The 14,830-nt window shown below is 45.3% G+C and overlaps 1 long non-coding RNA gene across 1 annotated transcript; it reads right to left on the minus strand.

Moving 5' to 3' along the window:
- Positions 1 to 13,303: 13,303 nt before the first annotated feature.
- On the minus strand, positions 13,304 to 13,869 carry LOC125756796 (uncharacterized). Its single transcript, XR_007414749.1, has 2 exons — positions 13,752 to 13,869; positions 13,304 to 13,677 (listed from the first exon to the last, which is right to left on the minus strand). It is a non-coding gene; the product is annotated as an uncharacterized LOC125756796 (long non-coding RNA).
- Positions 13,870 to 14,830: the final 961 nt, after the last annotated feature.

Here is a 14,830-nt window from a genome sequence, read left to right on the forward strand (position 1 = left end):
TGAGTCCGTATATTCAGCGTCAAAATGCAAAAAGTACGCCTTCATTTTCTACGTGTACCTCATTGGGATTTGTGTTTGTTTTTTACTTTCGTTGACAGGAGTCGAACCCAGGACCTCTAGATCCGCGACGAAGGCTGACAGACGGTTAGCCCACTGAGCTATCGCCAACCACATAGCGTAACCTACATGAACGCACCTTTTAGCTTTCACACTTTCCTCTCGCAGCGCTCTTTAATGGATGGATGGATGGATAGATGCTATGAGCGTCCCTTTAAAACGAGGTGGTGACATATGTGCCGCCAGGCTCGAAAAACGGAAAGCTTCGTTGCCTCCGCAATTAGCTCCGAAAACGCGCCGTTGCTACGACCGTTCCGTTGGGCGCGCTTCTTATAGAAGGGTAATGTAATCAACGCTTTAAACACAGCGCGAGGTGGCGGCTTTAGCCCAAGCCTTGCTCATAGCATCCACTCATATCGCAAAATAGCTATCCAGCTCTCGCCTGGCTGTCGCACCGCGTTCCCCGCTCACCCTGTGAGAATTAACGGCCTCGCTTGAGGGAAGACACGACACTTGTCGCGTTTCTCTTCGCGTTTCACGACGCTTTGAAGAAATGCATATCGAGTATCAGTCCTTGCTACATGTTGATTGATGCCATTTTTTGCGCAGGATTCATCATATGCGGTGTTCAGGTATATCTTGACAAATTCAGCAACCGCAAGGGTTAACTCATGATCGTGGGTGTCAGTCCTCGGTACGGAAATGTATCACTAGGCATTAACGTAGGTGCATCCACATCGAGCGGTGCTATATCTACCAACCAGCAATAGACCTTGTACCACCTCTCATATACCAATACACTATAAACAGTCAACTACTTCGGTGACGAGACGACATGTTCCACTTTCGTGGTATGCCGATTCTAGAGGGTACACTCTGACCGATTCCTATGACGGAGGGATAAGCCACCTTTTTTTCGTGTACCTCGAACGCTAAGTGGCGTCTGCGTCGATATGAAACGCTGATTGCGCGCAGCCATCACTTACCAAACAGGTGCGAAACGCGGCGCACGCCGGATTACTTCTCGTGGGAGTACATGTGCAGAAGCTGCGCCCATATTCTTTATTGCCAAGATATGTTGTTCGCGAGCATAGTGTCACACAGAAACTTCTCTGTGGCCTGCCGGAGTACGAGCGGCGACGGGGCCCTTGCTTCGCTGTCCCAAGCTTTCCGCGACTCAGTGCAAGCTGCCCGCAAAATGTTTTTCCACCTCGACGAAATATTTCAACAGTCTTCATAGAAAGTGTTCCTCTTTGAGATTTCTTTTACAGCGGCGGTATACAGCGCATACATGCTCTTCATATACCGCAAGGTCTCAAGTTCACCTCAGCTAGCGGGCTGGGTGAAGATGGCGGGAGCGGAGGGGGGTAGGGTAGATAGAGATGTTACCACCTAATGTTGCCCTTTTAAATAACGCCTTTCTCATACATGGGTCGTTTCTGAAGGGGTCCTGACGTCAGGTTTCTAAAAGCACATGGATACTGATTTACACAATGAAATATCTGGATGCCGATTCTTGCAGATAGTTTTCGTTGCAGGGTGATGTTTCAAACTATTGTGGCCTCATGGGGTGGCTCACAAAAAGAAATTCTTGAGACTAGTCCGGCCTCTGTAGCTTACGCCAACAATGTACCATCAATTGCAATTGGCAAGAAAATATTGCGAGTAATGCGAGCATGGTATTTAGCAAAGTCACAAGATTTATTCCGTGTGACGCCGCGGGGCCGCTAACGGTAGGTCCGCGGAACGCCTGTTTGAGACGCCCGATATAAAATTCAGATTCTGCAAGCGTAGGTGTTTACCGTACACATATCTTTTATATCTACTCAACACCCCCGCTTGCAGTATGTGGATTCAGCCAGGCTGGTATGTTGTATTGTTCAATAGGTTATGCTCACCGCTATCCTCCTGTTTACTGCGAAAAGGCAGATAGCTGATTTAGGGCATACGCTTCAGAGATTTGAGTTCTTTAGTGCTTTGTGCTTGCCATTGTTTCGCTATATGAGTAGAAGATAACTTAGGTGTCTGTGCAAATTGAGGTATAATGCAAGCTCAATTTCTCCTTCGAATGAATAGCGCCAAGGGACAAACGTATTAGCCCCGTGTGTAATACAGCTGCATTCGGAAGGTTGGTTCCCAGGTTCGAAACCCAGCGCGGCAATGATAAGTTACTTTGTTTCGTATTTTCATTTCATTACAGAGATTCGTCTTACGTGATGGACGGACAGCTTTCTCGTTGATTCGGCAGTGAACTGCTTGCGGACTTCAAATCTGGCTATTTTGACGCAAGCCTCACGTCCCATCGGTCACTCCGGTGTAGTCGAAGAAAAAAGCAAAACTGAATGTTTTACTCTTTCTGGTAAGTCCTCTTTTGTCACGTATAATACTGTCTTTAAAGATACACTTTTAGTATTTTTTGGTTCCCACGACTCTTCGAAGAAGGTATAATGACCTCCAAAAATTTCATGGTTCTCTTTCAGAGAATCACATACGTGGCAAGTCAGGACTCAGAAAAATGTGTCATAGGAATGAATGAATGAATAAACTTTCTTGAAAACTGGTCCGGCAGTTTCCTCCGGGCGAGGCGGGAGAAGAGCGATTAACCCCGGTCCCGTCCCACCCTCCGTTGATATTATGGCGGTGCCTCAGGTGATGGCTCGAAGTCCCTGAGCTGAACGGCATCTTCCGCTTACCGGATGGCCCAGAGCTGGTTGGCCAGCATAAATGGTGAGTACCACCTCCGAGCGGCCTGTGTTTTTTTTTAGAGTGCGATAGGACTAAGCGCCTCCATACCTGCTGCCGAACCGATGCGCCGCACGTCGGAAAGGACGAAAACTCGCAGCGTGCATTCAAAGGCTAAATTTCACAGTGAACATACAGGCTCTACCACGTAACCGAAAGCTGCGGTTTCAATTATTCGTCTTAAAAGGTGTCCTTGCCGCTGTCCTCTATCTTCTACGACAAAGCAGTGCGTGTGCTTTACGTACCACGTTTCAAAGATGGAGTGCCAGTTACCCAATAGGTTTACCCAACAGTGGGGGGGTGGGGGGCATACCTCCTCCCTCCGCCCGCCTCCCCCCCCCCCGCTTTGGTGGAGTCCAGAAAACTGCATGCTTCACTGTAGGACGACGAAGTGTAAAATAACTGAAAATGACGTTGATGGCGACAGTCCCAAAATGGTCTTCCTTGGTCCCTGGCTTTTCGGGAGTAAAGATGGGCAAGCAAACGGATTCTTCGAATCCAACATCAGGGGTGATTCGGCTGCCACTATCGTCAAAAATTTGGTTGTCATAATCCTGCTCTTTAAACAATGACGCGGTAGGTCCAACTACGTAACGGTATGGGGGAACTTTGCGTCTCAAATTCTGTGATTTGGCGGGGGAGGGGGTCCTCGTGCCTCTGGTCCCCTTCACCGCATGCACACGCCATTTGCAGCACGTGTGATTTGTACAAATGCTATCGACTGGCGGTATGGAAAAACACTCAATATTTCAGAAGTACTGATTTCAGTTTTTGAACTACAGCGGACGCAGCATCGCGTTGTTTTTTTTTATTTTGTATCAGCGTTCACCTTCCTGAAAGCATCTTGGGAACTGTATTTTTCCCCGAACTATGAAAGGGCGACTAGCAGACAGGTCAAGGTCAGATGGCGATCCACATTACCTGCAAATTACCAGAATGCTTTCCTGGACGTCTTGATGTCTACATTCACGAGTTTGGATTCAGTATGTGGCGCAATCGTGACGCCAGGCTTGTAGAGAGATAACGAAAATCAAAGAATGCGTGCCAAAAATTACGTCAAACCCGGTGTTTTGCACTAGGGTGAGTCCACGTAAGATCGAGCAAACGATGGCTGGTCGACCTCTCAATTTTATTCGCAATTTTATGTATTATTGCCTGATGAGTGGAAAGAAGAGGTCCGCAATTTGTTGTTGCCGAAAAAAACTTTTTGAAGCACAGGAAATCGATAATGACGAAGAGGTGGAGTGGAGCGCTTATCCGCTCTGCTGTCTTGGACACTTTTGTTATGAATTGCGCAAAATATATTAAATTAGGTAGCTGAAATTTTTTAACTAAATATATGCATGTTTTGCTTCTGCTCAGGTATTTTTAGTTTTTATGTGTAGTGTAGATGTTTTTATAAAAACCCTCAAAATTGGCCCAGGAAATGTTTATTTTCTTTATTTTGAAGGTATTTATCTCAAAAAAGCCTTGTAGCAGAGCAACAATATTCGGCGTTACGTTCTTTACCTACCAAACTGCCGAATCTTATGTTATAATAATGTTTCAGTAGAGATACGATCGGGCTAACGTTCAAGACAACACCGAACAGTGGAAACTTCTGATGACAATTAAAAACATTTTTTATATTTCTTCAACTTTGTCCACTTATTCTCCTCCACATCAGCTTTTAGAATCATTGAAAACATGTTGCGTTATTTTGTTGCACTAATAGTTACGGCCCCTTCAATGAGACCCTTGGGCAAGGATTGGCAATTCCGACTTCTTGCCCAGCAAGTGTATAAAATACAGGCAGCGTTGAATTTCTTTTTAATAAAAGGCCAGCAGTACCGAAAAAAGTGTCGGCGGCACTGAAGACGTTAATTTTGTAATTATTTGGTCACTGCAGCAGGCCACGAGCGCGGGACTACCAAGCAGGCGCGCGCGCACCCGAGATGCTCGTTGTAAGAGACGGCGCAGTGAGAGCTCGTTTTCGCGTCCTCAGACCAATTGAGTTGGAAACAGCAGCACCTCTCGGGTGACTTGAACGCACGTGCACCGGTAGTCGCAGTGACCTGCTTAACGACGTCGATTTCTTTTTCAGGGGGCATAAGATTGTCATCGTTCAACTGCGCGTTCCGTGAAGATCTTTGATTGCAGTCGTAGGAAAAGCACGCGTAGCACAAGTAGTCCGTCTTACTGACAATCACTGATCTTGCGGGTTAAACGTTCCTTCAAAGAATGGATGTCTAGGTCTGTAACTCTAAAACATTTTGGCTTCTTTAGAAATACTCACAGCTACAGCAAAGAAGAACCTACCAGAAACGTACATCGTTTGGACTCCGGGTCACGAGTTCCTGATGGGAAATGAGGCAGCCGACGCTTCCGCCCGAGCTCATGTTCATCGGGCCTTCCCACAGGACGCACTAAGGAGGAAAGATGATGTACCCAAAAAGCACAGCGACATCTTACAACACTACAGGCAAGGCCGAACAACTTATCCTCCAGCTCTCCCCAGCCTAATTAGGGAAGAGGCAGTAAGACTCAGGAAGTTGCAAACAAACACTTGCGTTCACGGTATATTACTTCGCCGTATCTCACCGACTGACAACTCGTACATCTGCAAGTATTGTGATGTCCCGGACACTCTATGCCATATGATGTATAGGAAACCTTAGCACCTATACACTAACCGAAGAGCAGTGGGAGGCGAAGCTATCGGACCCAGACCTGAAGAATCAGCGAAGCCTGGTTCAACGGGCACGGCACATGGCGAAAGCCCGCAGCTACCTGGAATAAGGAGGCCGCCCGCCTTGGGCGCAAAGTGCGCTTGCTCAAAATAAACGTTTATTATCTCTCTCTCTTGCAATTATTAAGCTTCTTGTGCTTCGAAAGGTAGTCTCCACAATACACTCACTCAGAGCTATACTTTCTCGCCATGAGACGCACAGGAGGAGTAGAGTAAGAGCAAAGCGCAAGCACTATCGGCACAGAATAAAGTGTGAACAGCGCACCGAACGCGCGGCTAGTTCAGGCCGTCTGCTTCCGACATCTAAGATAGGCAAGAACATCCGGTTACCGATAGTTTTGCTTTCCTTTCCTTTGACATTCCATATTTTCCTTTGCCACTGGAGCGCCACGTTCATGTTTTCCACTGATCGGCTTTCCACTGATCGACAACTAGCGCAGCGGCCGTTTCTCTGGAAGTAGCGTGCGTGAAGTGAGCGCTCATTGCTCCCTTACAGAGTTTTCATCTTGCTTTCATCTCCGCCGTGTTTATCAGCGCCTAGCTGCGATGCGAACAGAGGGTGGATATAGAAGAGCGAACCTCCAGTGCACGTACGTTCAAGGTCACCCGAGAGGGTGTTGCTGTTTCGAACTCAATCGGTCTGAGGACGCGAAAACGAGCTTCCACTGCGCCGTCTCTTACAGCGAGCATCTCGGGTGCGGGCGCGCCTGCTTGGTAGCCCCGCGCTCGTGGCCGCTGCGTGACCAAATAATTACAAAATTAAACGTACTTCAGTGCCGCCGACACTTCTTTCAGTACTGCTGGCCTTTTTTTTAAAAAGCAATTCAATCCTGCTTCTATTTTATACACTTGCTGGCAAGAAGTCGGAATTGCCAGTCCTTCCCAAGGGTCTCATTGGAGGGGCCGTAACTATTAGAGCAACAAATTATGCAACAGTTTTGAATGATTGTGAATGTTGATGTAGAGGAGAATAAGTGGACAATTTTAAGAAATATAAAGAATGGTTTTTTTTTTAATTGTCGACAGATGTTTCCACTGTTCGGTGTTTTCTTGAACTTAGCCGATCGTATCTCTTTACTGAAGTATGCGAAGAACGTAACGCGGAAGTTTTGTTGCTCTGCTTAGCTGCAAGGCTTTTTTGAGATAAAGAACCTTCAATAAAAAAAATAACGTTTCCCAGGCCAATTTTTGAGGTTTTTTATAAACCGCTACACTACACATAAAACTAAAGATACCTGAGCAGAAGCCAAAACATGCATATATTTAGTTTTAAAAATTTCAGCTACCTAACTTTATATATCTTGTGCATTCATAACGAAATTTGCCAAACCAGCAGAGTGGATGAGCGCTCCACTCCACCTCTTCGTCATATTCATTTCCTGTGCTTCAAAAAAGTTTTTGGCGGCAAACAATTACGGATCTCTTCTTTCCACTCAGCAGGCAACAATATATAAACTTTTGAAATAAATCTGAGAGCTCGACCAGCCATTGTTTGTTCGATCTTACGTGGAATCACCCACTAGCACATAATAACATGTTCAGTTACGGCGATAATAGCTATATACATACTCATTGATACCACGCTTACCCGTATCCAAACTAAGATGCTCAATTAGATGAAATTTCGACCACGGCCACTGTGCCCCTCGCGACAACTGCGACAGGTTAGCTACCATTCTGTTCACTGATTGACATATGTGTGTTAATTAAACATGTGACTGCGCTTTTATTTTAGTGGCACGACCACAGAGTGACAGTCTTGTTTCCTTTCAGGAGCTTCCCATCGCGAACTCACTTCTCGTTTTCCGAATATTTAATAAAATCTTGTGAAAATAAAACTGGTACGAAATCAATGCTTCTGGTTCAGGAATATGCAAGCATAGCTTCACGTAAGGGCCAATTAACTATCAGGATAATTAACGAAATTCAATTAAATGACTTAAATGAAACAGGATGTTGATTTTCTTGTGAGCAGCTCGGGTTGTTGCGACACATGGTGGAGAAGTTCTCAGCCACACACTTCTATCTACATAGCCTCAGACATCCGCTTCCACAGTGCGACGAAGCACACACGTTAACCAAAGGAATATATCAGAGAATATGGAGGCCGCCGTGCGGATGTCACTACTAGACACATGTTTCCAGGATTAGAGTCACCTCAAAATATTTAATCGCAGGGATACGACTATGTCAATATCGTATATGACTGCGCAGTTGTACATACGTCACAATATGGTACTGCGGTATACAACCACGCTGGCATACTATATGCCAGCGTGCTTCTATGTTATATTACCATATGGGTAAGCTATATGCTATATCGTTTTGCTGATTATAAGCTGTGCCGGACCCTGTGCCATCCATCAGGCTGATGAACACACTGTCGGACATATACGAATAACGCGGTCCCTAGTATAACATAGAGAGTGACTACGCTTCATCTTTTTGTTGTTTTCAATGCAGTGCGATAAGATGACTCTCCGACTCTACGCCTCATTAGAGAAGTGTCAATGCTTTTCCATATGCTAATACAACAATAATTGTTGGGGTTTAACATTCCAAAACCTCGATATGGTTATGCCAGAGGCCGTTGTGGAAGGCTTCAGAAATTTTGACCACATGGGGTTGTTTAACGTGCACCTAAATCTAGGTATGCCGGCCTCAAGAATTTTCACCTCCATCGAAAATGCGGCCGTCGCGGCCGGAATTCGATCCCGCAACCTTCGGGTGAACAGTCGAGCACCATAACCACTAGACCACCGCGGCGGGTGTTCGCTCATCTGCAGGCATCGTTTTCGGGACGTGCTGTTTATAGCGCGACGAGTAGATTGAAGTGGCTGCTGCGTTACTCCTTCCAATATTCGTAGTTAGCGTACGAAGTCATCCGGGGTCACTAAACAATCACAGTTTTAGGAGCTACGGAAAAATGCGTACTTTTGGCGCTCTATTGAAGCGTATGCACAAAAATGCATGTATATACCACGTTTCATACGTCAGGTGCAACGCTGCGGAGGCTATGCAATAAGTTGGGACATCAATATGTCAAAGTCCACGCGTCTCGCGCTTTGATTTCGCCGCTTGCAAACGCGGAATCCGCGGTTGGCGCCGGCAGCGCGCCGCCTGAACTAACCGCGGAGGCCATGATACGAGGAAGAAAGACACGTGAAACGATCCAGAACAACCTATTGACAACCATATAATTTATTTCTCATGCACAAAGTACCTTCAATTATTACTCAGTCTAAACACTAAAAGAAATACCACACTGCGGGACGCAAGATCATTGCACAGTTTCTTGGTGCTAGTGCGCATACTACAGCAAGCCTCGCTAGCTTCCATAGTCTTGTACCTGATGTATGAAATGGAGTACAGTGCGAGACAACGATGCCTCAGGTGCCGACAAAGCAGAATGGTAAAAAAGGCACTGCCCACGAATCAACGAATTTACGTTTCCAAGAGAAACTAGAGAGCCCACCAACAAAGATTTCGTGGGCTCTGTAGTTCAGCCTCGTGGTGATAAGCTTTCGCTCTGAAGTCTCGTATTGCTACGGCTCAAATTGACGAAGTGAAATGCTGTCTTGGAGGGGCTGTTTTCGACGTACCTCACATACATACACCAACGTCCGCTGGCTCACTGGCCACATGTTTTCGCAAGTGAGATCGCTTTTATGTTCACACAAGAACAGCAGGTATCGCCCATCGATTTCTCCAGCGAAGCTGTTTATACTTTACACGCAGGGAATTTGGCGGTCCGTGAGTCCGTGAATGTGCAGAAACTATAATGCAGAAGCAATGCTAACACACGCCACCTCCAAGGGTCTCCGTGCTCACACTAGTTTCTCTTCAGGTTTTATAAGAATGTATACATGGGACTATACCCGGCGCAGCCTGAATGGCTACGCATAAAATAGTTTAGGTATTCTTAATAGCCAACTTGGCTAAGTTCCCCACAAGCAAATTTTAAAGCACGCATCTCTTAAAAGTTGTGATAGAGGAATGAATAGTTACAACAGAAGACACCTCGATAGATTCTAGTTCGTCATAAAGATCGGGTCCGCACGTTTCAGCTTCTCTGGCAACAATTTTGTAAGGTGTGATTGGACAGTATTTTTAAAACTTGTAAACAATTAGCGATTAATCGTTCTCTACCTCGGCCATTACCTGATGAATCGTTATCGATGATAGTATTTTCGTCGTATATTCGACGTTTTAGCCAGGCACTTTCAAGAGAGGTGAAATATTCTTTACTCAAATATATTTTCTATAGTTCCACCTTGAAGCCAAATGAAAAAGGCTGACCACTATTTATTTGATTGGAGAGTGTGACAAAGGTTAATTGAAATGAGTCCGTAAAGCTACGATAAAAGACGTTTACTTTGTCCAGTACTAAATGTCATTGGTGCTGGAGAACAGTCAAGCGATAAAAAACATGTGAAACCCAGCACGACAGATCTTCAGAAGATAGAAACCAGCGAAAACCATCCTCGAACAAGGAGTGCTGCTGGAATGTAGTAGAACGATGAATGCCGCTATGAAACGGCACCTATTGATTGCATATAAAAAAAATTCCCAGCCTGTGTTCAAAACTAACAGCACCAAGAATATGTATATTCTTTTATACATCTATTTCCTTATGGCGGATATCGTCTAACGGGACACAGGCATGGATAGAGAGTTTTCTAGTTGAGTCGACATAGAAAAGCTGGCGCATTTAAAATTCCTCTATCGCTCCAGATGTAAAGCTGACATGCAGTTGTGACGCAGCAGAAAAATTCATAATTTCCCCAAGTTTAAGGCTTAACACGCGTTTCTGGGGTAGCGGGATGCGGCTGTTGTGGGGCCGTTCCAGACGCTGACGAACACTGGAAACATGAGAGATGGTGGTGATGCCACATCGTGATGATGTCACACGAAAACAGCGTTCTAAAGAAGGCCGCCACCTACAATAAAAATCTTTTTTCACGCATCGCTTAGACAACCCCAAAAGAATATTTCGCTTAGATTCATTCATTTATTTATTCATTCATTGCTATGACTACCAGTGCTTCTTTTGATTAAACCTGACCCTTGATTGGTGCCACAGCAATTAGTGACATAGGAACTGGAAGAAGACATTTATACGGCAATATTTTCAAGCAGTTGCATTGTCTTGTAAATCGTTCATTAAAGGATGGAACGAAAATTTCATTTCTTTTCTTGCAATAATTTACGTTGTGTAGGTTACAAGCAAGGCTATTCGTATAGGTAACAAAAACTCTGAATTGAAACCGGGTCGAGCATGGAGGTTTTCAATATTGACCTAAGCTAGCTGTATCATTTATTAACGCTCCGTGTGGTTCCCAATGGCAATTCACTGTACTCGGGGACCACTTTCTGTGGCAATGAAGGGAAAGCAACAGAGCCACAATGCACGTATCCTACCGCTAATGAATGTGGTCCTAGAATTGCGTCCGCATTTTCTGCGTGAGGTATATAAAATACTCCTTTATTTTCTACATGTATCTTTTTGAGACGGAACGCAGCGCACACAAGCGAGATATTTGTATTTCTAAAGACGATAGCGTTTCTTAGGACACTTACACGCAAAAAGTTTGGTCTGTCTGTCTGTCTGTTTGTCTGTCTGTCACCTGATTCACCCAGCCGGTCAAAGTTTAACCACTTTCTGAACGCCCAGCCATCTTGAACTGGTACGGCCGTTCATACTTGCGATCACTGTCGATCAAAAAGCAAATATACGCATATCTGAGGCGCAACATCAATACAATGGTATTAGGTGGTGTGTTCCTTTACTAGAAAATACATAGATAAGTAATTCTAAACACCTTAATGTTTCTTAGGCTGCGCTGACAATGCTAGTGTTTCTTAGGCTGGTCTGAAAATGCGACGCTATGAGCCAGATGCGGCGGTTCAACATAGACGAGGAGGACTGATGTAGTACGGCCGGCATAAGACTATCGTCTTTCGGCGACATTTGCAGCGAAGCACGCAGATATGCGGTCAATATTTAGGGCCGAGGCTCCTTAACCTTTTAAACGCCGCACTATGAAGTAGTAGGAAAAAACTAAAATTTATGTTGATAATTTGCATTGGCCTTCTAAATTAACTATGATAAAAAATACAGCCATATTCACAATGACTAAGCATGTTTTTTCGCATGTTCCATTTTTGGAACATTGGCATTTCCCATATGCAAAACACACATTTTCTCTGGAACAACCTTTATTGACTTTTCAGTCGGGTTTCCTTACTCAGGATAACTGAAGAATAATATTTAGCGTCATACGATGTCTCTGAAAAGTATAAATATTTATAACAACACTTCACGAAAATTTCTTCTTTCGTACTACTGGCTGTACTACAGTGAGCAATTCACAAACCGTGGTAAGCGGCAAAGCATTTCTTGTGCAGCCGCTTTTTGCACTGCTGGCACTGATTCGTTGTATTCTTCTTGCATTCCGCGCACCTTCCCTGAGTCGTTGAGATCATGTAGTGACCATCAGTTTTTCTGTCCTCATGTCTCGGATGAACCCGAGGTCCAGGTCTCACAGTGAGTTTCGGCTTCAGCTGCAGCAAGGACATGGTGACGTCCCGCCGAAAGGCGATGTGCGTCATGGCGGCATCACTACCCCTGTGAAGCTCGCAGTGGAGGAGCCATCCTGCGACGACAGCCATGTTCAAACCATTGCTGAAAAGGTTCCACCACCATTTTTGCTCCTCAGTCTCGGCCGATAGCTTCCCAGGAGGCGGTCCATCACATCTACTCCTCCCATGCCCTCATTGTATTTTTTGATCAAATATGGCTGACGAATGTCCACCTTTTTGTTCGAGCGTCGTGAGAAGCGTTTCGCACTTCCAACAGGCTCGTGGTTGAGGTGGTTAGAAGAAACTGTGACGACTGCATTGTCGTTCCACCTGCATGCGTAGACCGCCCCGTCACACTTGTAGTGGAAAGATCCTCTTTCTTCCTTTCCGATGCTTTTCAAGCTCTTCAGTGGACAACCACCGGTTCTTGTATCTCGCACAGTCCCTGTCGCTCGAATCCCCTGGTCAGCCAGTTTCGTCAAGAGGCCGTGCGAAGTGAAGAAGTTGTCAAAGTAGACTTCGTGCTGTTCAGGCGCTTCCAGGACCGATACCATATTGCTAACAACCCTGATCCCGAGAGGTGTCTTGTCGTCCTTCTCGTTCCTCCCACAATATATTTCCATTGCATAGGGGTACCCATTCGTAGAGCACATCATCCATATTTGTACCCAAATCGAATGGGTTTACCCCGAATGAACATTTTGCACGAGTGGTGGCCATAATAGGGCACCATTGACTCGTCGATGCTGAGGCTTTCATTGAACACTCCAAACTGGCGGAAACATTTGGAGATTTCGTTGTAAAACGGCTGAATCTTGCCCTTCTTTTCGCCTGCTTTCAACTGAGTTTCAACAATGGAAGAACCTTTTCAGCTGCCGGAACCTATTGCGGGCCATCACTGTCGCGACTATAGGCACACAAAGATCTTCTGCAGTGCTCCAATACGAGTCCTCAGACGGAACGGAGTGGTATCCGCTGAAAAGTAAGAGGCCGAAAAACTGACCTATGTCCGCTCCTGTGACGTCCACCTCCTCCCCCTTTTGGAGTGCGTATCTTGCAGTCAGTTCAGCCAGTGAACCAAGATACTCCGGAGAAATAAATTTGCTGAACAGCATAAACGGGCTCATGTTTGCAAGCTCAGGAAATGCCTCTAGCAACAACGGAGGACTCTCGCTGGGAAGTGTTTTGTCAAACGTGGCACGGTCACCCCATACTGGTGTATGGGAGCGCTTTGGAGTATTTGTTTTCCGAGCCTTCGTTGAAGCCTTGCGTCCTTTTCCAGCAGTGAATTGCCGCCCCGCTGGCTTCTTTCGTCGTGGCTCAGGGCTCGAAGATGCAGAAGGCGAATCAACGTCTTCATCGCTGCACTGCATAACTTCAACGTGCCCACAAACATCATCGGGAACAACTTCAGAAAAGTCGTTTTCGTTCACGTGCTCCTCGTCAGTAATATTGCCATCTTCAAGAGGCGGCAATTGGCATACAGACGCACCTTCGCGTTCGTCATCGGGAAGGCTGAACAAAAGGTCAATTGCTGCCTCCAAAGTGAGGAAGCGTTGTGCCATGACCTAAACAAAAGTTATTGCGGTGTAAAGCACAGTACTACAAAAAAAAACCAGCCGCAAGGTCGTTTTCTACTTACATCCACAGAGATTGATGCGGCTAGGCGCTGCAGTTCAATGCTGCTCTTTCCACGTGCCTGGCAAACTCAAAATGACGCCCAGGAAAGCTAATGTTCAAGTTTCTGCCAAGCGCCGCCTAGAGGGCGCCATCAACAAGCCAAAAAAAAAAAAGAAAAAGAACGAGGCGAAACGCTCGCGCGCGTCTACGCTGCTTTTGACACTGTGAAACGCCAATGTTCCAAAAAGGAACATCCATAAAACTCTCGAAGCTGAAAACTAGATTGTCTTTGTTATTTTTTTATTTTTTGCCGCGTAATCCCGAACCATTTGCCGATATTTTAGTTCTGCTTTGCTCACTGCAACATTACTTTTTCCTGCGGAATAATGCAACAAACATCTGGTGGTCAAGGAGCGCAAAATATGCCTGTTTTTAAACATTTATCTAATAATTCACCGTAGGTTCATAGAGAAATTAAAATTGCTACGTTTTTCACAAGCATCAATGAGTATGTGAAAACAAATAATTTTATTATCCGATATATTGGATAGGAAATAAAAAATGAGGTTTCGTATGTTCCAATTTTGGAACATTGGCAAGTAAAAGGTTAAGGCGGCACCCGTTCGTCCCTCGTAGTAGTGCGTAACCAGTCGTAACGCTAGTACCAGATCTTGACCTCCAAAGTGGTGCCGGTGGGAGATTTTTCCTGTGCGTTGTTGAACAATAAAAATTCGCAGCGTGCGCGTTAACTAAAAGCCGAATTCTTCTGTCTCTCATTCCCCATTAGCAGCCATTGGCATGTTCCAGCAGGAAAAGTTAGTAGAAGTAGAAGTGTAAGTGTTAGCTAAAAGCCGACTTCTTCTGTCTCTCATTCCCATTAGCAGCCATTGTTTACCTCCAAGGTAGTGCCTGGTGAGCGTTTCTCCTGTGCGTGATTAAACAATAAATATTTTGTCCAAAACGCCGTTGATTGAAGAAATAACCAACGAAAGACGTCAGATGTTTTTAAAAGCAAAACGAAAGAACGCCAGATGTTTCTAAGCAAAACGAAAAGACGCCAGCTGCTTAACGAAAGACGCCAGATGTTTTCTAAAGCAATGG

Source organism: Rhipicephalus sanguineus, unplaced genomic scaffold, assembly GCF_013339695.2.
Source record: "Rhipicephalus sanguineus isolate Rsan-2018 unplaced genomic scaffold, BIME_Rsan_1.4 Seq800, whole genome shotgun sequence".
NCBI lineage: Eukaryota > Metazoa > Arthropoda > Arachnida > Ixodida > Ixodidae > Rhipicephalus > Rhipicephalus sanguineus.